We start from the raw sequence: 24,278 nt of genomic DNA on the forward strand, positions 1-24,278 counted from the left end.
AAAAAAAGTAAGAGCGACAGTTCTATTTAGAACAAAGCAGCTTAGAAAAAATATGTTAGGCTTGTAAAAATGAATCTATCTGTACATTTATTTTTGTCAGAAGAAAACAACATCATAAACTGCAAGTCCATTTCCCACTAGCGTCTTCGTTTTCATGTTTTATTGCATTCCACAGTGGTTTTGCAACCAGCTATATCAAGAGTTTCCAAGAAAAATGTAAACAAGGATTTTGCAGTGACTCCAGCTAGAACACATGAATACGACTGAGAACAGAATATCTCGACTTACTTTGGTCAATTTTGTAGTAAGTGAATAAGTAAGATTTTTAAAAAGTAACTTAAAAAAAAAATCTCTACTGAGCTATCTGGAGACAAAAGATTGTGCTACATTCCAAATCACCAAGGTCCTTCTGGCACACACATCAGAAAGTAAAACATATCTGCCTCGAAGGAACTGGGCAGAGATGCTTCTACCTTTAGGAAAACAACCCCATTTTCATAATAAGCCTATAAATCATATAGTTATTACCTGGTGCTTATTTGTAATGGGAAACATCCTGGGATATTATCCATGTATTTTTTTCTGGGATCTGTGGCTCTAAAGCCCTTTCCCCAGCTCAGGCCACTTCCACTGCCTCAAGAAAGGAATAACTCAAAGGACAAGATCATCAGCTCCACGCATTTATTCACTTTTTTTTAACAAACATTTATTGAGCCCCATGTATGTGCAAGACACTGTCCTAAGTGCTGAAAAATAAAGCAGTGAACAAATTAGACCCAGTCTTTATCTTTATTGACTTTTGTATTCCAGTAGGGAGAAGTCAATGAACAAATAACTAGAAAATTTAAAAAAGTAAAGTACTAGTTGATGAAAATGCTGTAGAGAACAATCAGATCAGATCATGGGGCCAGGCATAGTGGCTCACGCCTGTAATCCAGCACTTTGAGAGGCCCAGGTGAGTAGATCACGTAAGGTCACAAGTTCAAGACCAACCTGGCCAACGTGGAGGAATCCCCGTCTCTACTAAAAATATAAAAATTAGCCAGGCATGGTGGCGAATGCCTGTAATCTCAGCTACTTGAGAGGCTGAGGCAGGAGAATCACTTAAACCCAGGAGGCAGAGGTTGCAGAGAGCCAAGATCATACCACTGCACTGTAGCCTGGGCGACAAAGCAAGAGTCCATCTCAAAAAATAAAAATTAAAAAAAATCAAAAAGATAGTGGTATAAAGAACAGAGGGACAGGAGGCAGGCTGCTACCGTCAGCTTTCGAGTTTAAAAAGCCTAGGTGGGCCCCAGCCTAAAAACACTGGGAAGTAATTCTCATACCAGGCAGAGGTTCTTTTTTCTGTCCTAAAGATAAGATGAAGTTTGCTTCAGTGAGAAGAAAGAGGGGAAAGAAAGATTCAGAGGAGACAAGGAAGATTGAGAGTTGATGGGTGCCTAAGAAGAAGCCCTAAGCCCCAACCTCTCTCCTTCCAATCCCAAAAGAGCACTGATAGGCTTGAAACCTACACCCTCTTCCTGGAAGGAGCCATACACGTCCTGGGAAAGCCATAAGATCCGAGTGCCGGCCGGGCGCAGTGGCTCACACCTGTAATCCCAGCACTTTGGAAGGTCAAGGCAGGCAGATCACCTGAGGTCAGGAGTTCAAGACCAGCCTGGCAAATATGGTAAAACTCTGTCTCTACAAAAATACAAAAAAATTAGTTGGGCAATGGTGGGTGCCTGTAATCCCAGCTACTGGGGAGGCTGAGGCAGGAGAATTGCTTGAACCCAGGAGGCAGAGGTTGCAGCGAGCCGAGATTACACCACTGCACTCCAGCCTGGGCGACAGAGCAAGACCCAGTCTTGGGCATGGGCAAAGACTTCATGACTAAAACACCAAAAGCAATGGCAACAAAAGCCAAAATTGACAAATGGGATCTAATTAAACTGAAGAACTTCTGCACAGCAAAAGAAACTATCAACAGAGTGAAGAGGCAACCTACAGAATGGGAGAAAATTTTTGCAGTCTATCCATCTGACAAAGCGCTAATATCCAGAATCTACAAATAACTTAAATTTACAAGGAAAAAAAAACCATCAAAAAGTGGGCAAAGGATATGAACAGAAACTTCTCAAAAGAAGACATTTATGCAGCCGACAAACATATGAAAAAAAGGTCATCATTACTGATCATCAGAGAAATGCAAATCAAAAGCAAAATGAGATACCATCTCACGCCAGTTAGAATGGTGATCATTAAAAAGTCAGGAAACAACAGATGCTGGAGAGGATGTGGAGAAATAGGAACACTTTTACACTGTTGGTGGGAGTGTAAATTAGTTCAACCATTGTGGAAGATGGTGTGGTGATTCCTCAAGGATCTAGAACTAGAAATGCAATTTGACCCAGCAATCCCATTACTGGGTATATACCCAAAGGATTATAAATCATTCTACTGTAAACACACATGCACACGTATGTTTATTGCGGCACTATTCACAATAGCAAAGACTTGGAACCAACCCAAATGCCTATCAATGATAGACTGGATTAAGAACATGTGGCACATATACACCACGGAATACTATGCAGCCATAAAAAAGGATGCATTCATGTCCTTTGCAGGGACATGGATGAAGCCGGAAACCATCATTCTCAGCAAACTAACACAGGCACAGAAAACCAAACACCACATGTTCTCACCCATAAGTGAGAAATGAACAATGGGAACACATGGACACAGGGTGTGGGGGTGGGCATCACACACCAACCCAAATGTTCATCAATGATAGACTGAATTAAGAAAATGTGGCACATATACACCATGGAATACTAAGCAGCCATAAAAAAGGATGAGTTCATGTCCTTTGTACGGACATGGAAGAAGCTGAAAACCGTCATTCTGAGCAAACTATCACAAGGACAGAAAACCAAACACTGCATGTTCTCACTCATAGATGGGAATTGAACAATGAGAACACTTGGACACAGGGCGGGGAACATCACACATTGGGGCCTGTCATAGGGTGGGGGGCTGGGGGAGGGATAGCATTAGGAGAAATATCTAATGTAAATGACGGGTTGATGGGTGCAGCAAACCACCATGGCATGTGTATACCTATGTAACAAACCTCCACACTCTGCACATGTATCCCAAAACTTAAAGTAAAAAAATAAATAAATAAATAAAATCTTTGTTTACATTTTAAAAAAATAAATCCCAATGCCTCAGCACAGTGAGCACAATAGGGTGGTTACCCAGACAGGAGGTCCATCTAGCAGCCCTGCGGGAGGCACGCAGGTATTTCTCTGGAGGTCATGCCTGGCAGGCATCCACTGTTAGAGCCAGGGGACCCCAGAGCATTATCTGAATGAACTAACGACCAACAGGCAGGCAGAAATGAGTGCTGTGGATTGATGACAGGGACAGCCAGACCCCCTCCCATCCCCACCAGGCAGAGGTGCCAGGTAAAGCTCCTTGGAAATGAGGCTGGACCCCATTAAAAATAAGGAGGGTGGGTGGGGACGAAATTAACTTAGATAAAGGTTTTGCTGCCTGGCAGAATGAAGGTTTGTAATAGGAATTATATTCCATTATTGGAAAATAAATTAAGTTACATTTCCTGCACTCGGGAATCTGTGGCTTTTGATTTGCACTCACATGGTCTTGAGGCAGGAGGGAGAGGGAGAGGAAGGGAGGGAGGGAGGAGAAAGAGAGAGTGTGTTCAGATTTATTTCCAAGGCCAGAGACTACAAAAGAAGGGTGGATGGAGAAGAGCTGGTGAGGGAGACTTTCCTCTCAGGAAGTCTGTCCCAGGGGCCAAAAGAGCTTCACTCCTACACAAAGCCGTATCCAAGTTGGAGCTCCCACACTAGGCTCCCTTCCTTTAGGGAGCTGGGAGTTGGGGGTTAGCCTACATTTTACAGCTGCAAGCTGATTGAGTAGCCCATTACAAAATTAAATCAAACTCAATCTACCACTCATCTGAAATGCCTACGGTTCAAAGCAATAAGATTCACGACGCTTCTCTAAAAGTGGATTATTATGATCAGAAAGAATATGATCTGCATTGTATGGTTTTTAGGCACCATGACATGCCCCCATTATAACATTGGAGAGAATAAAGTATAGGAGACAGAAGTAAGCAAATAATAACAGAGTGAGAAACAGTCAATCTAACACAGCTGATTGAAAGTGCTTATTAGATGTTTGTGCTCGCGACCAAAAATAACACCAGGTGCAAATATTTTTTAATTAAAGAAAAAACCCTCAGACACAGATTTTTAAGCCAAGACCTAGGAAATTTTTTTTTAATTTTTTTAATTTTTTAATTAAAGAAAAAACCCTCAGATAAACATTTTTAAGCCAAGATCTAGTTTTTGTTTACGAGCCCCTGAGTGATGAGGAAGCTATGCTGTTAATTACTTTAATTTTGGTGCTAACTTTCTGTTGTGAATCTTTGGCATAGAGCATCGTTCAGAAGAAAGGGGTAAATGAGGTAAAGAAAACAGGACGAGGGCATTGCAAGGTCATGTTTAAGAGGCTAAACGGCAGTAGCAAATATTCAGGGCATAGTCTGTTAGGCATTGCAAATACTAGACAATTTAAATAGCAGCTCAGTTTGATCCCTGCTGTCATCCATTATTAAAGTGCATGAATAAGCTCTGAGACACAAGATGTTAGCTTGGGACCTGCCTATGGTCCTGTGGGCCACCTCTTCCTACATCACAACACCACAAGTTCCCGGTTAGTGACTCCAGGGTCCCTCTGGTTCTCGCATTTAAACGGGCTGATGCAGAGCCTGAGGACCAGAAAAGGCTTGGGGTTCATTCACAGTGGAGAATAAGCACCAGACACAAACTAGACTCTGCATTTTCTTCTTCCTGCTGTAACAGAAAGAAGAAGAAGAAAACAGTGAAGTTGTCTAAATCCTGAGAGAACCAACTTCTAGAAAAATGGTTAGAGATCAGCAGTTTAGCAGGGAGGGGGAATTGCAAATCAGCAGGATTCTATCTCACAAGCAAAATTAAATAAAAGTTCATTGTCAAGGAGTAAGCCCAACATTTGACTCACATGTAAGTAAATAGTCATAGTCAGAAGACAACCGGACCCTAGGCACCATCTCAAAATCTTTTGGTAGACTTTGGTTAAAGATTCCTCTCCCATTCTAAAGGAGGCAGTTCCAAACCTTTGCATGCTGCATGCTGACTACTCAACTTCTGTTTAATTCACCCTCAAACAAAAGAAAAAAGAATAACTTCTTTCTTCAGCAAGAAAAGTGAGGCGCTTTGCCTTGTATTAGCTAAACAAAACTCCACTCTGTTATCTTCACCATCACCATCAAAGTTAGTAACATCCACTTTCATTCTCACTTCCTTCCCACCAGAGGCAGAGGAAAAGGCCGGCCCACCTCTTCACGTTCTTCGATCCAAGCTGCATTTCCCAGCGGTGCGTCCCTGCCGCTCCCCCTCTCTCCAGGGCTCATGGCCATCAATGTTCCCTTTGTCTCATGTGTATCTTCCATAGATTCCTCTTTACCAGCTCTTGTCCTTCAGCACCTAAAAGTGTCCACGTTCCCCCATTGTGATAGGACTAAAGACCGATGAAAATATTTTAAACATATGAATAAACTAAAAACAAAGAACTCATTGGAAGGAAAAAAAAATGCCTATTATATAACGCCTCCAACAGCAGCTCAAAACATTGTAAACCAGTGGTTAAGCCCTTCAGACTTTTGATTATCTAATACATTTTTAAGTTGACATCTAAAATTCTTTATTGTTGGTTTAAATGGTTGCCATTGCAAAGGATATAATTTCTGGCGTATATCTAAATTGTAATATTTTAAAACAAGACTCTTACTTGAAATATTAAAGCAATTAGAACTCTACCACCATCCATTTTTTAAATATATTAATAAAGGTTGGGCATAGTGGCTCACGCCTGTAATCCTAGCGCTTTGGGAGGTCAAGGCAGGAGGACTGCTTTAGGACAGGAGTTTGAGATAGCCTAGGTGACCCATCTCTACAAAGAAAAATAAAACAATTAGGTGTGGTGGTGTGTGCCTGTAGTCCTACTTACGGGGCAGGCTGAGGAGGGAGAATCACTTAAACCCAGGAGTTCAAGTGAACTATCATCATACCACCACATTCCAGCCTGTGTGACAAAGTAAGACCTTGTCTAAAAAAAAAAAAAAAAAAAAAAAAAAAAAAAAAAAAAAAAATATATATATATATATATATATATATATATAAAAGCTCTTTTGAAAAAGTCAGGAATTTTCCATTATTTCTTTTCTCCTTGAAAATATATTTTTATTTCATTTTCCCACAAAATTTATCATAATGTAATATATTTTTATGTTTGTCTTCTGTTGATCATCCTAAGTGATCAAACACAGGTAGATAATTTTAAGTTTATGTAATGTTTAAGTCATTGCGCTCATATCATTTTAAGTGTTAAAATTTGGAGGGCAGGAATTTCAGGAATCAATTTATTAGTCCAAAGTTGATCCAGGCCGGGTGTGGTGGCTCACGCCTGTAATCCCAGCACTTTGGGAGGCCAAGGTGGGCAGATCACTTGAGGTCAGCAATTTGGAGGCCAGCCTGGCCAATATGGTAAAACTCCATCTCTACTGAAATACAAAAATGAGCTGGGCGTGGTGGCAGGCACCTATAATCCCAGCTACTTGGGAGGCTGAGGCATGAGAATCACTTGAGCCCAGGAGGCAGAGGTTGCAGTGAGCCGAGATTGTGCCACTGCACTCCAGCATGGGCAACAGAGCAAGACTCTGCCTCAAAAATATAAAATCAAAACTTAAAAAAAAAAAAGCAAAGTTGATCCAAACAACAGAAATACATACATGTTGGTACTTAATAAGCAATAAAATGCAAAAACAAAAATTGGAAATACATTTCTTAATGAGATAACTAGGCAAGGTTTGGGTGCATGAATTTTAAAAACTTATGCGATACCAATGTAGTGTTTTGAGTTGTCCATTTCTTTGGCCTCCCTGAAGTTTATGCATTACAAATAAGGCCACATAATAAAGCTGACATAGAAGAGGGTCTAGGTGTCCTTTATGAAGCAGCAAAAATGATATTTTGCAAGGAGAGGTGGGAAGGAGAAGGGCCGTGCACTGTCATGGACACCTTCTGAGGCAAATCATTTTCTAGGAAAGAGGACGTGTAGAAATTAAGTATCTAGAACTCAAAGCCATTAACATTCTCCAGGCCTCCACTTGAAACTTGGAAAATGTGCACTGGCTGCATGAGGTATGCACGCCCCGGCTTGAGTATCACAAGGTGAGGTTATTGTTCATTCATGCACAATTGGCCCCGCCTTCATTTATTTCCTTTGTGTTTCTTTCTCTACACACTATCAAAATAAGAAATAATCTACAGCTAAAGCACAAGTGTTTTCTTCCCTGTGGTGGAAATAGAGGAAATTATACTGGTCAGGCCATATAACATTCAGTATGACATTTTCCTTGTATTCACCCCACAGCTTGAGGTCTTAAGAGTAACATTTAAAAGGTCACATCTTGAGTTCATTCATGGGCATGCCCCATGCCAGTGTTGCTGGGAGCATAACTGCGTAGAAGTATAAAGATTCTGATGTCAAAGGCCATCTACCAGATGTGGGGGACCGAGCTGCAGGGCAGGAACAGAAGGCCAGTAAAAACATCATTGGAAATCACTGTCACATTGTTTATAATTACAGGGAACAACTGCAGAGATCTGACTACTCACTCACAGTGCAATGAGTAATGGAAGGCTATGTAGTTGCAAGAATTGAAAAGAAGGCCAGGCACAGTGGCTCACGCCTGGAATACGAGCACTTTGGGAAGCCAAAGCAGGAGGATTGCTTGAGCTCAGGGGTTTGAGAGTTTGAGACTAGCCTAAGCAACATAGTAAGACCTTGTCTCTACTAAAAATCGAAAAAATTACCTGGGTATGATGGTGCACACCTGTAGTCCCAGCTACTTGGGAGGCTGAAGTGGGAGACTCGCTTGAGCTCAGGAGTTCAAGGCTGCAGTGAGCCATGATTGTACCACTGCACTCCAGCCTGGGCGACAGAGCGAGGTCCTGTCTAGAAAAAAGAAAAGGCCAGGCACAGTGGCTCACCCCTGTAATCCCAGCACTTTGGAAGGCCGAGGCAGGTGGATCACTGAGCTCAGGAATTCAAGACCAGCCTAGGCAACATGGTGAAAGCAAGTCTCTACTAAAAATACAAAAAATCAGCGGGACATGGTGGCACACGCCTGTAATCCCAGCTACTGCGGAGGCTGAGACACGAGAATCTCTTGAAACTGGGAGGTGGAGGTTGCAGTGAGCCAGGATCGCACCACTGCACTCCAGCCTGGGCAACAGAGTGAGACTTTGTCTCAAAAAAAAAAAAAAAAGGAACAATTTAAAAACCATTTAGGAACCTTCTTAAAATGCAGACTGCTGGGCCCAACCCAAGACCAACTGAAACACAATGAAGGGTGAGAAGAAACACTTTTAACAAGCAACCCTGGCTTTGTGGGACCAATGACTTAGGGAATCAGGCTTAGAAAAGAAAATGTGAAACTGTAAGATTTCTAGGTCAGGAATCCTGAATATTTTTATTGTACAGTTGTATTCATTTTTATCTTCTATCCATGTTCATTGTGTTAACATTACAACATCAACAAAATAGAAACATTTAAAGGAGTTGACAGAAAACATAATTGTAAATCCTAATATTTTCTTCTCACATCCAAACAGGCCACCTGGCTTCCCCACACATCAACCCCGTGGGCTCACACCCCACTCGAGACCACCAGCTTCAAGGCAAAAAGAGAGAACAATGTGCAATGGGGTAAAGCCTCCACGAGTAGGCGATGTTGTGAGGAAAGGGTGGCCGGTTGGAATGGAACATTTTTAAATGGAGGTTATTGTTTATATTTTCTCATAAACAGCTTCTCTGTGGCCACAGATTATTTCAGTCATTTTCACAGCTTCCTCAGATATCTGGAAAGCCTTTCAACTCATTATTTAAAAAAATAAAATAAGATTACTTACTAAAACTTAGCCAAAAGCATAGAAGAGCCTCCTTTGCAGAAAATTACAGGAAAGCAGATTCCTTATCTAAAAGAGAAATATTAGGCTGTGCGCAGTGGCTCACACCTGTAATCCCCGCACTTTGGGAAGCCAAGGCAGGTGGATCACCTGAGGTCAGGAGTTTGAAACCAGCCTGAATATGGTGACACCCCGTCTCTACTGAAAATACAAAAATTAGCCGGGCATGGTGGCGGCTGCCTATAGTCCCAGCTACCTGGGAGGCTGAGACAGGAGAATTGCTTGAACCCGGGAGGCAGAGACTGCAGTGAGCCGAGATCACGCCACTGCACTCCAGACTGGGCGACAGAGCAAGACTCCGTGTCTAAATAAATTAATTAAATTAAATTAAAGAGAAATATTGGGTTGAAATCCTGTTTCTTATGGGTCAAGCTAATTCTTTTCAGTATATTAAATAATTTTTTTCCTTTTATGTTTTTCCCTTTCCTTTCCAAATCCCCCAGCACTTTTCCTCATCCACCCCATTTCAAAGACAGTTCTGCTTGCATGAACTCAGAGCTCAGATCTTTTAGCTTCCCATAGCCCTATTTCCAAACTAAAGCAAAGGTCCTTTAGAATTTTCACAGAGGGCTATGCAAAATGAGAGGGAAGGAAATCGCTGGCAGAAACATCCCCGAAGAAGGGATTTCTCCCCCAAAGACCAGAAAGCAATTCTTCTAGGTGAGGAAAATGAGGAGACATACAGAGAAAACAAGAGGCTTGGGAGTTCCTCGTGAAAGGACTGGACCTGGAGTGGCCATGTGGGAGAGATGCAAGGGACTTGGAGCCCCTGAAGCCTCGGGAGACCTGCGTGGCCCGTGTCCTGCAGCCCCGGCAGCCGTCACCCCCAGGAGCCCCGCCTGTGTCCAGAAACGGTGCTGCTGTCCTTGACCTCCTCACCCTGCCGGGACTTCGCTTCCCCAGCAGCCACTTCACCTCTGGATATCCCTCCCTGCTGCAAACTTTGCTCTTGTCATGTGTATTGAGATCAAGAGAGTGGAGCCCACACCTGAGATCAGCACATGGGTAAGGAAACTGCTGAATGGAAGGAGTTTCAAGACCTGGAACTGAGACCAAGGCTGGCAACATGGCGGGATGTTGCACCCCCAACACACACGCTCACACACGGTTTTTTTTCATATTACGGCGGGCATGGAATTACCAGTCAATTTGACATTTCTAAATACATTAACTAGCACTTCCAATTCTTCTCCTGCTTCCAAGTTTGTTCTCACCACCTCCCAGAAAATGCTGGGGACAGAATTAAATGCAGAGTAATCTAAACAAGCTTTGATATGTCATATGTCTTTCCTACTGAATAAGCTAAACCAACCAGGGCAATTTGGTGATACTTGGGCAAGAAAACTAGGAATTACGCACACTTTCTTTTTCCAAATTCCCCACGTCGAAGTCTGTGAATTCTACTGCAATTACAGTGGTATAATAAAAAATATATGCTTGGCTTTTGTTCCTGTTCTTGGCACAGACTTCCTAAAACCCTTGCAACTCCTTGAGTGATAGGAGTGTCTTTTGTTATTCATAATGAACTCTTTTCAATTATACCTGGGATTATGTGAGTGAGGTGGCTCTTGGCAGGGCCCCTGGATTGCTTCACCAGGCGTGCTGGTCTGGTTGCCGGAGGAACCAAGCATGTGATTAGAGGGTACACATTTTCACCATCATCCCCCAACCTCCGGGGATAGGAAGCGGGCTAGAGAATGAGTTCAATCATCAATGGCAATGATTTAATCAATTATGCCTGCATAATGAAACTTCAATAACAGGCTAGGGAAGCTTCTGAGCATGTTTAGGGTGGTACACACTGACTCCAAAGGGACAGAGGCTCCTGTGTGACAGACCGTTCTGCACCTCACCCTAGGCACTCTTCATTCAACTCCTCATTTGTGTGCTTTATAATGACCTGCAATAGGAAGAAGAGCACCTGCCCGTGTTCTGTGTGTCATTCTAGCAAATCGCCAAACCTGAGTGGGAGGAGGTCATGGGAACCCCTACTTTTGTGGTAGCCCAAGCAGAATTAAGGGTAGCCTTGGACACCTCATTCATGAAACTGTCCTCCTGAAACGGGGACAGTCTTGTAGGACTGAACCCTCGACCTGTGGGATCCGGGCTCACTCTGGAGTTAGTATCAGAATTGAATTGAATTGAATTTTTGGACACCCAACTGGTGTTGAGGAAATGGAGAATTGATGGTAGTTAGAGAAAAATCACACAAGTACATATCCCAACTCCGACATTACTTTCTGCTTTTTATTTCCACTGCTACCATTTTAGTCCAATCCATCATCATCTCTTGGACTGCCATACATAATGGGCTCCTTACTAATCCTTTTTTTTGTTTGTTTGTTTCTTTGAGACCAAGTCTCACTCTGTTCCCCAGGCTGGAGTGCAGTGGCACGATCTCGGCTCACTGCAACCTCTGCCTCCTGGGTTCAAGCAATTCTCCTGCCCCAGCCTCCCAAGTAGCTAGGATTACAGGTGCCTGCCACCACACCTAGCTTTCGTATTTTTAGTAGAGAAGGGGTTTCACCATGTTGGCCAGACTGGTCTTGAACTCCTGACCTCAGGTGATCCACCTCCCTCAGCCTCCCAAAATGCTGGGATTAGAGGCGTGAGCCACTACGGGGCTCCTTACTAATCTTGCTTTCCTCTGCTGCTCCTATGATACAACCAACACTCAGCCTGCGGAGTGGGTTGTTCAAAACTCAAGCTACAAAATATCCTCTGCTTAAAACCCTCCGGTGATTCCTATTATGCTTAGATTCAAACCCAGTCCAAACCCTATTCTGACGTGCAAGGCCCATGGTGACCTGGCCTTCCCATCTCATACCACACCACAAGACTCATTGAGTCCTTTCCATGCTGGCCTTCCTTCTGATTTTCTGTTTATTAAACCCACCAGTCTTCTTGATTTGACTCATTGCTCCCTCAGCTTGGCATCCTTGCCCTCTTCTCAACATGCCAGTCTGAGCTGTCACTCTGAAGTCAGCTCAGAGATGCCTTTCTGGACCACCCAATCAGAGACAGAGAGCCATCAGCACAGCAGGCTGGTCTAATTCTCTGCACATCCTATCAGCATCTGCCACGTTTTGTGTTTATTTATCAGTTTATTGTCTGACTACAAGCCCTAGAATGTAACTTCAGTGAGAAACAGGACCTTCTCTGTCTCATCCCTCACTCCAATCCTCAGTGTCCAAACAGGACCTGACACGCTCAGCCAACTGATGAATGTTTAGAGACCAGGTGGTTGAAGAAAGCCTTCACACATCAGGTGAAAAAGCAGGACTTAGCAATGACTGAATTTATTTACCAGAAAACAGCAGAGACCACAGTTAATCTCAGCTGGTTCTGTGCTGTAGCATCTGACTGGTGACAAGGACTTATGCCGGGAATGAAACTATTTCAAGGATTTGCTTCATGAAAGGTCTGTTTATTAGAGCATCAGCAAATATAAACAACTTCTAGAAATCCAAACAGGAGGGCCAGCACCAAACAAGGTTGCTGGCAAGCTTTCTTGCTCAGTAAAGTCCTCTCAATGCTGTTCCCATGAAAACAATTCATTCTGCAGAGCAATCGGCCTCCTGCCTCCTTGGGCACTAATTGCTCTGCCTGGTTAGACAATTTAGAAAAATGCACCACTTTCAACATGGCAAGGGAAGGGGAAAGGAGGGGGCCTGGCTTTTCAAAAGTACAATGAGCTCTGAGAAAAAGAAAACACAGAAAAACACTTCAAGAGAGGAGAATACCTCTAAGTGGAAATGAATGCTTTAGCTGAGGCCAGAAAGCGGATTCGACCCTCATGGCCTCAACGTCCTCCAGGGAGTCCAGAGTCCCGGCTGCTCCAGTGGGAAACAGAGAATCATGGCATTTCTTGAATCTCGCATTTGGAATGGTAAAGTTTTTCCCCTAAACAGACAGACCCTGACAACCATCTGTTGGGTCAGCTTGCTGTTCAAAAACAAAGATACAATGTGGGGCATACTGATAGCCCAAAGTGCAGTTTCCATGTAAATATGGCCAGCAGCTAATGCCAATGATTAACTCTGCATATCTTTTCCCTACCATAATTATCCATCTCACAAGGGGCATCTCAAATTTCCAAAAAGAAACCCTTTCACAGTGTATACTTAAACCCCTTAAAATGGTCATAGTCTTTTATCCAGTAATTGCACAACCAGAAATCCATGCTGAAAGAAAACAATAAGAAATGCAGACAAGTACTTATTCTCAGGGATGTTCAAAATCCATATATATATATACACACACATATATACGTGTGTGTGTGTGTATATATATATATATATGTGAATGAACAACCTAAATGTCCATCAATGGGAAACAGTAAAGAAAAATTATTAAATGTGGCTTTGATGGAATGTTATATAGTCATTAAAATTATTTTTATTGTGAACTTTTAAAAGCACACTTGTGCTTTAAGGAATTCAACCATGCTTCCGACAGGTTCACAGAAACACTGGTTAATCCCAAAGAATTTCTGGGTTTCCTCAAAGCCTTTCTCTCCTTTTTTCTTTTTTGAAATCAGAGATGTTACCACGCCATGGTGCTAAAGCAGGGGAAGTTTGTTGCAAAGGAACGTAATCTTCATGTAAACCTATATCCACACACAAAAAATGAATGTTCCTGTCCTTGGAAGAAAGGAGGTAAGGCAGAGTCGGAGTTTTGGAGATTTCTTCCTACCATCTGCTGATTCTATGCTTTCAAACTCTTTCTTGAACAGCTGCTATGCAGCTGTTTCAGTCTCCTGACATAGGTAGAGAGTAAAAGAAAGGAAAAAAGAATAAACCTACAGAGACTTCCACACCATCCAGACTTTAGGTAGAGTTGTGCTATTTATTTATATTAATTTTTTTAATTTAAAAAAATGTTTTAGGCCGGGCACAGTGGCTCATGCCTGTAATCCCAGTATTTTGGGAGACTGAGGCAGGAGGATCACTTCAGGCCAGGAGTTCGAGACCAGCCTGGGCAACACGGCAAAACCCCATCTCTACTAAAACTCTGAAAATACAAAAGTTAGCTGGCAGTGGTGGTGCATGCCTGTAATACCAGCTACTAGGGACGCTCAGGCAGGAGAACTGCTTGACTCCTGATGGCAGAGGTTGCAGTGAGTCGAGATCGCACCATTGCACTCCAGCCTGGGCTACAGAGTAAGACTCTGTCTCAAAAAAACAAAAAAAATTTAGATGCAGAGTCTCACTTTGTCACCCAGGCTGGAGTGTAGTGGCACCGTCATAGCTCATTGTAGCCTCAACCTCCTGGGCTCAAAGGATCCTCCTTCTTTAGCTTCCTGAGTAGCATGGATTACAGGCATGCACCACCACACCCAGCTAAGCGTTTTTTAAAAAGCTTTTAGTAAAGATGGGGGTCTCGCTATCTTACCCAGGCTGGACTCAAACTCCTAGCCTCAAGCAATCCTCCTGCCTGAGTCTCCCAAGGTATTGGGATTACAAAATAACCCACCACACAGCTGGGTTATGCTGGGGGGAGACAATCATATTAATCTCCCTAGATGGAGACCCACACAGTTGGGTGAATGCTTTGGGTGAGTCTACTTGGTGACTGGCTCTCCAGGGCTGATGGGTTTGGTAGTGGGAGCAGATCTAAATTGCTCTGCCCACAAATGGGGTAGTTGGTAGGGAGAGGGGTAGTTAGGAGCTACATGAATCATGGGGGAGGAAAGCCTGAAAAATGAAGGACTTTGAAGGAACAAAAATATCTCATCGATCTCTCCAAAAACCATCAGAAAGCATAGCTAGATGTACTAGACTTCCTGTAATAAATGTGAACAATGTTTCTCAGAGCTTAGCTGTGTCTCAAAATGGGAAAGCATATTTACAGGGTTGGGGGTCTGGGTGATTGTAAGGTAAGTCTTACACAGTGGGGAAATGGCTGGGCCTGGGCAGAGCTTCTGACATAACAGGAGTGGATTGAAGGGGAGTGGGGTGAGGTGTTTGAAGAAAGCCCTGAAGAGCAAGCTGTCAGCCCTGAAGTGAGTAGCTGACACTTTTGTTTGGGTTTTAGGGGTTGTTCCCAATGTTGTTTAACACACAGGAAAGTATGTGTGATCCCAGCATTGTTTAACACAGAGACAAGAAATTATATGTTGATTTTTTAATCTTATAGGATTTTAATGAAATTAGTGACTGTGTAATTGACACCCTTTCCTGTATCTCCTTGGAAATCTTCGGTAAAATCCACCTTGCTCACTAATGCTTTGTGAAACACTCTCTTTGGTATCTGTAAGTAAACATGACACCTTGTTTCCAGGTCTGCGTAGTGATGAGAGATAACTTTGTAGCCTATGTACCCATAAGACCATTCTAACAAGAATGAAAATGTTATGCAGGAGAAATAAGAATTCTTGGAGAATGAAGTTAGACCCAAAGACTCTGGAAACCAGACAGATGGATTTAAACCAAGAAGATTTGAATAGTAATGGCAGACTAAGGGGAATTATTTAAAAAAAAAAAAAAAAAATCTAGGCCAGGCAGCGGTGGCTCATGCCTGTGATCCCAACACTTTGGGAAGCCAAGGCAGGTGGATCACTTGATGTCAGGAGTTCAAGACCAGCTTGGCCAACATGGTGAAACACTGTCTTTACTGAAAATACAAAAATTAGCCAGGCGTGGTGGCTCCTGCCTGTAGTCCCAGCTACTCAGGAAGCTGAGGCAGGAAAGTTGCTTGAACCCAGGAGGTAGAGGTTGCAGTGAGCCGAGATTGTGCCACTGTACTACAGTCTGGGTAACACAGCGAGACTCCTTCTTAAAAAAAATAAAAAATAATTTTTTAAAAAAGTCTACATAACTTCTTCAGCTTGGGATAGAAAGGAAAGAGGAAGAAGCCAATTGAAAGGCTGTCACACAAGGTGAACAAGCCTTGAATAAGGATATTCACAAAGTTAGCTGTAAAGAAAGCAGATACAAACTATGGACCCACAAGTCAACAAGCCACAGAATTTAAAGCAGGCCAAATATGAGTTATCAGATGCAAAGAAGAGTCGAAGAAAACTCTAAATTTTCAAGCCTTTGATTGGAAAAATAACAATATTTTTTCGAATGAGGAACATAAGATGAAATATTGAGAGAAGGAAGAATACAGTTTGGGCAGGTTGGGTTCGTCCAGGCATTGAGAGATCTAAGTGATACCTCTGGAAACTACTTAGCCGGATAGTGAGGATACAAGAGTCCTTGGTAAGGTTTTCCTTTTAATGAAAAGCAGCCCCCAAATCAGTTTCTTTTCTAACAAAGCCAGCCTGTAAAATCAAGCTGCAGACATGCACGCGTGAATGCCGGCAACTGTGGCAATAGGAAAAGGCTACCTGTGACTAGGCATGATCAAAATGGCAGTCCCATCAGCCCTTCTCTTTGCCAGCCACGTGTACGGTAAGGAGCAGACAAGATGGCGCTGGCCAAGTGGAAAGACCATTTGCATAATAAGATTAGGGTGTAAATGTCACACCTGGACAAACCAATCTGTGGGCCCCATGTAAATCAGACACCGCCTCCTCAAGCCTGCCTATAAAATTTGCAGTGGTCCCCTGCAGGCTGGCTTTTCTCTTTCATACTCTTCTCTCACAGGAGAAAGAGCTGCTCTCCTCTCTCCTTTCATCTGCCTAGTAAACTTTCTGCTCCCTAACCCACCTGTGTGTGTCCATGTCCTTAATCTTGGCATGAGATGACGGACCCCTAGTATTTACCCCAGACAAAGATGCTGCTTCAATAGGTAGGGATGTGGGTGTGATGCTTTGGTGAAATGCCAGAAGAGAGATTACAGCAACTGCTGCATCTCAAGTGCATCCCACAGTCCAGACCCTGTGCTGCCTGGTCTCACAGGTGAGATCTCTAGTGGCCTTGCGATGGCAGGAAGAGTAGGCAGGCTCTGTCCTCTCTAGGAGAAAATCTGGCAGACATGCAAACTTCATAAACGTGCAACATAAGAAGGAACTGTGAAAACAGGTCTATACTTTTCCCAAGGGCACCTTCAGTCCCTGCACAGTGGGGCTCTCCTGGGCTGCAGGAAGTGTACCCTGTGTCCATCTCATTCCCTCTCTTTCTTCCCTTCTGTTCTACCCTTGCCGAGGCCCAGTTTCTCCCGCCCTGTTCCTCCCAACACGTGCTGCTAGCTGGGGCCTCCGGGACCCATGTCCCCTGGTTCCATGCTGAAGCCAGCTCTTGGAGCTGGGGTACCCAACTATCTCAGAAAACACCAGGGGTCTTTTAGACTTTTCTTAGTGAAGTAGTCACAACACAAGCAAATACCTTTCTCCGGTTAATTTTGAAGGATTCCTAGCATGCTTTCTTGTGATTTAAAAACTCTCTTCTTTACAAAGGGTAAGGAAGAGGGATAGGAGAGGGTAGGAAAAGTTGAGACTAGAAAATTTGTTTTCCCAGTGATGAAATAATCATTTCCCCAAATGATTTTATTCTTAGGGGCTTTTAAATTTCATTCTGTAAAAAAGAAATTTCGAGCAACCTAGCCTGGGAGAAAGGGGAAATCCGCAGACCAGAAGAACAACTGGCCAGAGAAAAGTGATGTCAGAAAGCAGCGTGCTGGAGGAGCAGCTCCAGCAGAAGCCCCAGAGAACAAGGGGAGATTCAAAACCACTGGACTTGACAATGAGGAGAGAGAACACGACCTTCAAAACAGCAGCGTCAGCAGAAGGAATGGTTATGCTTTGCTCGATGCAAATTACCCAGAAATCATCCCCTCTAATCCTGTACTTCCTGACATCGCTTTCCCAACTTATTCTAAATACTCATATGTCAGACTCCTCCAGTTCCATTGGTTAACTCAAGAAAGCAGAAGAAAACTTTATGTGAGTAATAAAACTGTGGGTTTGGTGATACTCGTGATCATTTGTAAAACCACATGTTTTAACACGCACACAGAAAATTCACTTTCAAAAAACACTTGTTGCCAATTTTCTGTTCTCTGTCACAAAGTGGCTCCAGGTTGAGTTTCCAAAGCCTAAATATTTGTGGCTGCCTTTCTGGAAAAATGCTAACAATGAACTCCACATCCAGCCTCGTCCCAAGCAGATTTCTGCTGGCCGCAATTATGAGACGGTGTACGAATCAGTCCATACCCTAAACATCCATGCTATTCTCCATTTTAGTATCCTTTACAGAAAACTAAACCACATCCTTCAGCTAGTGTTTGTTCTTAAACCAAGCCAAATTTCTGACATCCTTGTTTACGGTACTGAAATTTTGTGCAGATATCTTTACCACATGCTTTGAACTTCACCCATCAGTCGTGATTAAATGCTCTCAACTCCCACACCCCTGTGTTCATGGATGCTTTCATTTGCAGATAGATAGACAGATATAGATATAGAGAGATATATATAAACAGATATATATACAGATATATCTATCATATATATAACTATATATATAATTTGAAATTGGTCATGATTTTAGGTACTTTCATTCATCTAATTATATCACTAGAAGCTCAATCCTAGGAATATTTGCCCATTAATACTTTCAAAGTTGAATCCCACAGTCAAATGAATTAATGTTATAAGATGGTACCGTTTCATTCGATAAACCTTACATTTAATGTAACATGCAAAACGTTTTCCAAACCACTAACCATTCCCAGACTGTTTGAAATACAAATACATCCACAGTAGTATGGCCTAGATGATTTCTTATGTCCATTGGACAAAGCAATTTCATAAAGATAGCTGATTTTTAACAGACATCTTTCAAGTTCAATAATGCAAACAGATGAGTCAAACAAAAGCAGCATTCGTGTTAGTATCATTCAGGGTTCTTTAGAGAAACAAAATTAAGAGGGTGTGTGTGTGTGTGTGTGTGTGTGTAAATATAAATACATATACATATAAGTGGATATATACACATTTTTCAGAGAATAACTTCAAGGAATTGTCTTACGTGACTGTGGGAGTTGGCAGGACTGAAATACTTGGCAGGGGGACAGGATAGAAACTCTACCAAGATTTCTACTTTATAGTCTCAGGGCAAAGTTTCTTCTTCCCCACAGGAAGCCTCAGTGTTTGCTCTTAGGCCTTCAGCGGATTGACTGAGGCTCACCTGTATTATCAAGGCTAATCTCTTTCACTTGAAGTCAGTTGATTGCAGATATTAACCACATCTACAAAATACTCTCACAGCAACCTCTAGATTAATGTTTGATTAAATAACTTAATACTATAGCCTAGCAAAAGTGACATATAAACTTGACATCAAAGTTGACTATCACAGTGTGGCAGTCCCGATGAATGTAGTTCCAGTATCAGCAAAGTCTAAATCAGATTGGGAGGATGTTACAAAGACATTGAAGGCATAGCTCCTGCTGTGCAAGAGAAGATCATCTCATGATATAAACTGACAGTCACGGAAAATTACATAAACATTCATACGCTACAACCACGCAAGCTGAAGACAGACATCTCTGCAAGGCCAAAACCCAACACCCATTAATTCATTGATTTTAGTCCTCTGTACACTTTTGCTGTCAAAACAAAAATCATTTGTCTTAAGAAAACCACACCATTATTAAAAAGTCAGAAAATAACAGATGCTGGCCAGGTTGTGAAGAAAACGGACTGCTTATGCACTGCTGGTGGGAATGTAAATTTGTTCAGCCATTGTGGAAAGCGCTTTGGCGATTTCTCAAAGAACTTAAAACAGAACTACCATTCCACCCAGCAATCCCATTATCGAGTATAGACCCAGAGGAATAGAAATCATTCTACCACAAAGACACACACATGCATATGTTCATCACAGCACTACTCATAACAGCAAAGACAAAGAATCAACCTCAATGCTCATCAATGGTAGGCTGGATTTTTAAAACATGGTACACATAAGCCATGGAATACTATGCAGCCATAAAAAGAGGATGAGATCATGTCCTTTGCAGCAACATGGATAGAGCTGGACGCCATTCTCCTAAGCAAACTAACGCAGGAACAGAAAACCAAATATTGCATGTTCTCACTTGTAAGTGGGAGCTAAACATTGAATACATATGGACACAAAAAGGGGAACACAAACACCAGAATCTACTTGATGGTGGAGGGTTGGGGGAGGGTGAGGATCAAAAACCTATCTATTGGGTACTGTGCTTATTACCTAGGTGGCAAAATCATCTGTACATTAAACCTCTGCAACATGAATTTACCTGTATAACAAACCTGAACATGTACCCCTAAACCTAAAATAAAATAAATGAAAACCATACCACATTAACAAAACAATGTTATCTTAGGGAACGAGATCTCAAATTATACAAATTTTAATTTTGCCCAGGATATATAATAGTTTTCTGTTGTCAAGGTGATTACTTTTTTTTCTTTTTCTTTTTAAATCTGTTGTTTTTTTGTGTTTTTGTTTGTTTGTTTGTTTGTTTGTTTGTTTTTTGAGACAGAGTCTTGCTGTCACCCAGGCTGGCGTGTAGTGGTAAGATCTTGGCTTACTGCAACCTACACCTCCTGGGCTCAAGCAAGTCTCCTGCCTCTGCCTCCCAAGTAGCTGGGATTACAGGTGTGAGCCACCACATCCAGCTAATTTTTGTATTTTTGGTAGAGATGGGGTTTCGCCATGTTGGCCAGGCTGGCCTCGAACTCCTGGCCTCAAGTGATCCACCCACCTTGGCCTCCCAAACTGCTGAGATTACAGGCATGAATCACCACGCCCAGCCATGATTACTCATTTTTCTTGACAGTATTATATAAAATAATTATGAAGCAACCTTCTGAATATTCTACCCAACTTCCTTAAAGCTTTATCATATAAAAGAGCTATCATTAAGGAAATGAAAAAGATGAAGGATAAGGAAGTTGCTATTATGAGAAGAATCACTTTTATTCTAGTGGCCATACTTCTTTTACATCCTGGTTTCACTTCTTTTTTATCCCCTTACATTTTAAAAAAGAAATTACCATTAGAAAACCAGAACTATCAAAATATCAGATCTCTTGTTTTGAGCTTTTTGATGGTTAATTTTCCATGTCAACTTGGCTAGGCTATGGTGCTCTGTTGTTTGGTTAAACACCAGTCTAGGTGTTGCTGTGAAGGTATTTATGGATGTGATTAACATGGAAATCAGCAGACTTCTAGTAAAACACAGTACCTTTCATGATGTGATGGGCCTGATCCAATTAGTTGGAAGCCTTAAAAGCAAAGACTGAGGTTTCTCCTAGCTAAATTTCCTACCAGTCTGCCCTACCAGTTTAGAAGTTGCTGCTCTCCAGAATCATGTAAGCCAATTCCAATCAATCAATCAACAGATAAATGTATGTACACATGTATGTATGTATATGTCTGTGTATATGTATGCATGTGTGATATGGTTTGGCTGTGTCACCACTCAAATCTCATCTTGAATTCCCATGTGTTGTGGGAGGGACCCGATGGGAGGTGACTGAGTCACGGGGGCAGGTCTTTCCTGTGCTGTTCTCATGATAGTGAGTCAGTCTCGTGAGATCTTATACAGCAGCATGAAAACGGACTAATACAGTGTGTGTACTGTTTCTCTGGGAACATTGACTAATGCAAGCTTTTTTCTTGGTTTGCTTATAAATATTTTAGACAAGAGATACAACTTATGGTAACAAAAAATCTTTTATAAAGCTGTGTGTTAGTCTGTTCTCACTTTACTAATAAAGACCTAACCTAGACTGGGTAATTTACAAAGGAAAGAGGTTTAATGGACTCACAGTTCCACATGGCTGGAGAGGCCTCACAATCATGATGGAAGGCAATGGGGAAGCAAAGACAGATCTTACATGGAAGCAGGCAAGAGAGCTTGTTGAGGAACTCCCTTTTATAAAACCATCAGATCTCGTGAGACTTATTCACTGTCACCAGAATGGCACAGGAAAAACCCATCCCAATGATTCAATTATCTCCACCTGGCCTCGCCCTTGACATGTGGGGATTATTACAATTCAAGGTGAGATTTGGGTGGGGACACAGCCAAACCATATGAGCCTGTTTTACCAATAACTAAATAACTGATTTCAATGGTATGAGATCATCTTAAGTTTATTTTTTCAAAATATATGTATTTTTTATTTGGCATCTGATTATAAAAAACAAATTGTAAAACATAATGACATTGAATAGTTATTGGATAATACCAAGAAATGTGTTACTATTTTTACATGAAACAATGGTTTGCAGTTATTTTATCAAAAAAGGAGTAATTATCTTTTGAAATACATAGTGGTACATTTACGGATAAAGTGATAGAAAATTAAAGTCTTTCTATGGAATCACATTTGGCATTTGTGTTTTTAGTTACTCTTTTAACTTACATTTGTTTATTACATTTACATTTTACTTACATTTATGTTTCTTTTTATAAAAATAAAACATGGCCAGGCGCGGTGGCTCATGCCTATAATCCTAGCACTTTGAGAGGCCGAGGCGTGTGGATCACCTGAGGTCAAAAGTTCCTGACCAGCCTGACCAATATGGTGAAACACCATCTCTACTAAAAACACAAAAATCAGACGGGCGTCGTGGAGCGTGCCTGTCATCCCAGCTACTCAGGAGGCTGAGGCAGGAGAATCGCTTGAATCCAAGAGGTGGAGGTTGCAGTGACCCGAGCCAAGATTGTGCCATTGCACTGCAGCCTGGGCAACAAAAGCAAAACTCCATCTCAAAATAAATAAATAAATAAAACATAAGATTTGCTACAAGAAAATTTATTTCTACAGTGTGGCTACATCCTATTTAATTTCATGTTGTATATTTTTAAGGACAAGAGAAGGAAAAGGAAAACAAGTTCACTGAATGCTTCCTATGTGCCCGGCTCTGTGTAGGTTATCTTTTAATTCTCAGAGCAGCCAGGAGTGGTGGATGGCATTTTAGTCATTTCACAGTGGGGAAAATAGTGGTGGTGAGAGTGAGTATCAGTGAGGATAACAGACTGCTTAAACTTAGCTTCAAAGTGGTGAGGTAGGAGTCTCTCTCCAATACCTACATATACCCCTTCCCATCGTGGTGAACTACGTCCCTCAGAATAAGGAGGTTACATTATTATTGAATGGCGAGCCAAAACAATCATTTCACAGAATCCGTCATGCCAAATTAGGTATCTATGCATGACATAGAACCTAGAAAGACTTGGGCTGTGTTTCAAAGAAAACTTCCCCCAAAAGAAGATGAAGATGATTCTATAGTCATGCCATTTATAGCCATAGTAGACCATGATATCATCTTTTCTGAAGGATTTTTTTAAATCACAAATGCAGACAAGATTAGAAAAATGTACATAATACCTTTTATGAATGCAAGAAAGTGGACATATTGATCTCTGAAGGTCAACTCTGTTATGAATGAATTGGATATATGACCTTATAGAGGGGGTTATACTTAAAAGTTTATGTTTTCTAACAAATATGTGACCACATATTCAGTGTAACCACTATTATTATTTGAGCTCAAGGTCACCTTAAGTTTTAACCTGAGAGGGATGGCATGTATTTTGTGTTTATGTGTGACGGAGTCTCACTCTGTCACCCAGGCTGGAGTGCAGTGGCTCAATCTCGGCTCACTGCAGCGTCAACCTTCCAGGCTCATGCAATCCTCCTGCCTCAGCCTCCTGAATAGCAGGGACTACAGTCATGCACCACCATGACCAACTAATTTTTGGGGTTTTTGGTTTGTTTTCTTTTTTTTTTTTGGTAGAGATGGAGTCTCACTATGTTGCCTAGGCTGGCCTCGAACTCCTGGGCTAAAGTGATCCTTCCACCTCGGCCTCCCAAAGTGCTGGGATTATAGGCGTGAGCCACTGTGCCCGGCTGGCATGTATTTATTTCACTTTGTTTGCCCCTTCAGGGAGCCACATCGCTGATCATTCTTAGACTGCAGTTGGCACGACTGGATGCACTCTGTTCTCCTTCCAAACACTGCTTCCTGAGCACCCAAGGCTTTTTAGGTAGTGGATACGGGCCAGTCTAAATGGATTCCAGGTGTTCAACATGGAACCTGTATGCCTCTTCCTGGAAAGGATAAAGATTTGCTGTGGTTAACTTGGAAACCAAAACAAATGGTGAGTTGTGGCTGTCACCTGTGACTGCTTAGGATCATTCTATTATTACGCTTTCTTAATTTCCACTTCTGTGGAGCCATTTAATCAATTGGCATTCGGCTAATTAACAATCCGAAAATTACCATGGTTAAGGAA

This window comes from Macaca thibetana, chromosome 6, assembly GCF_024542745.1.
Source record: "Macaca thibetana thibetana isolate TM-01 chromosome 6, ASM2454274v1, whole genome shotgun sequence".
Lineage (NCBI taxonomy): Eukaryota > Metazoa > Chordata > Mammalia > Primates > Cercopithecidae > Macaca > Macaca thibetana.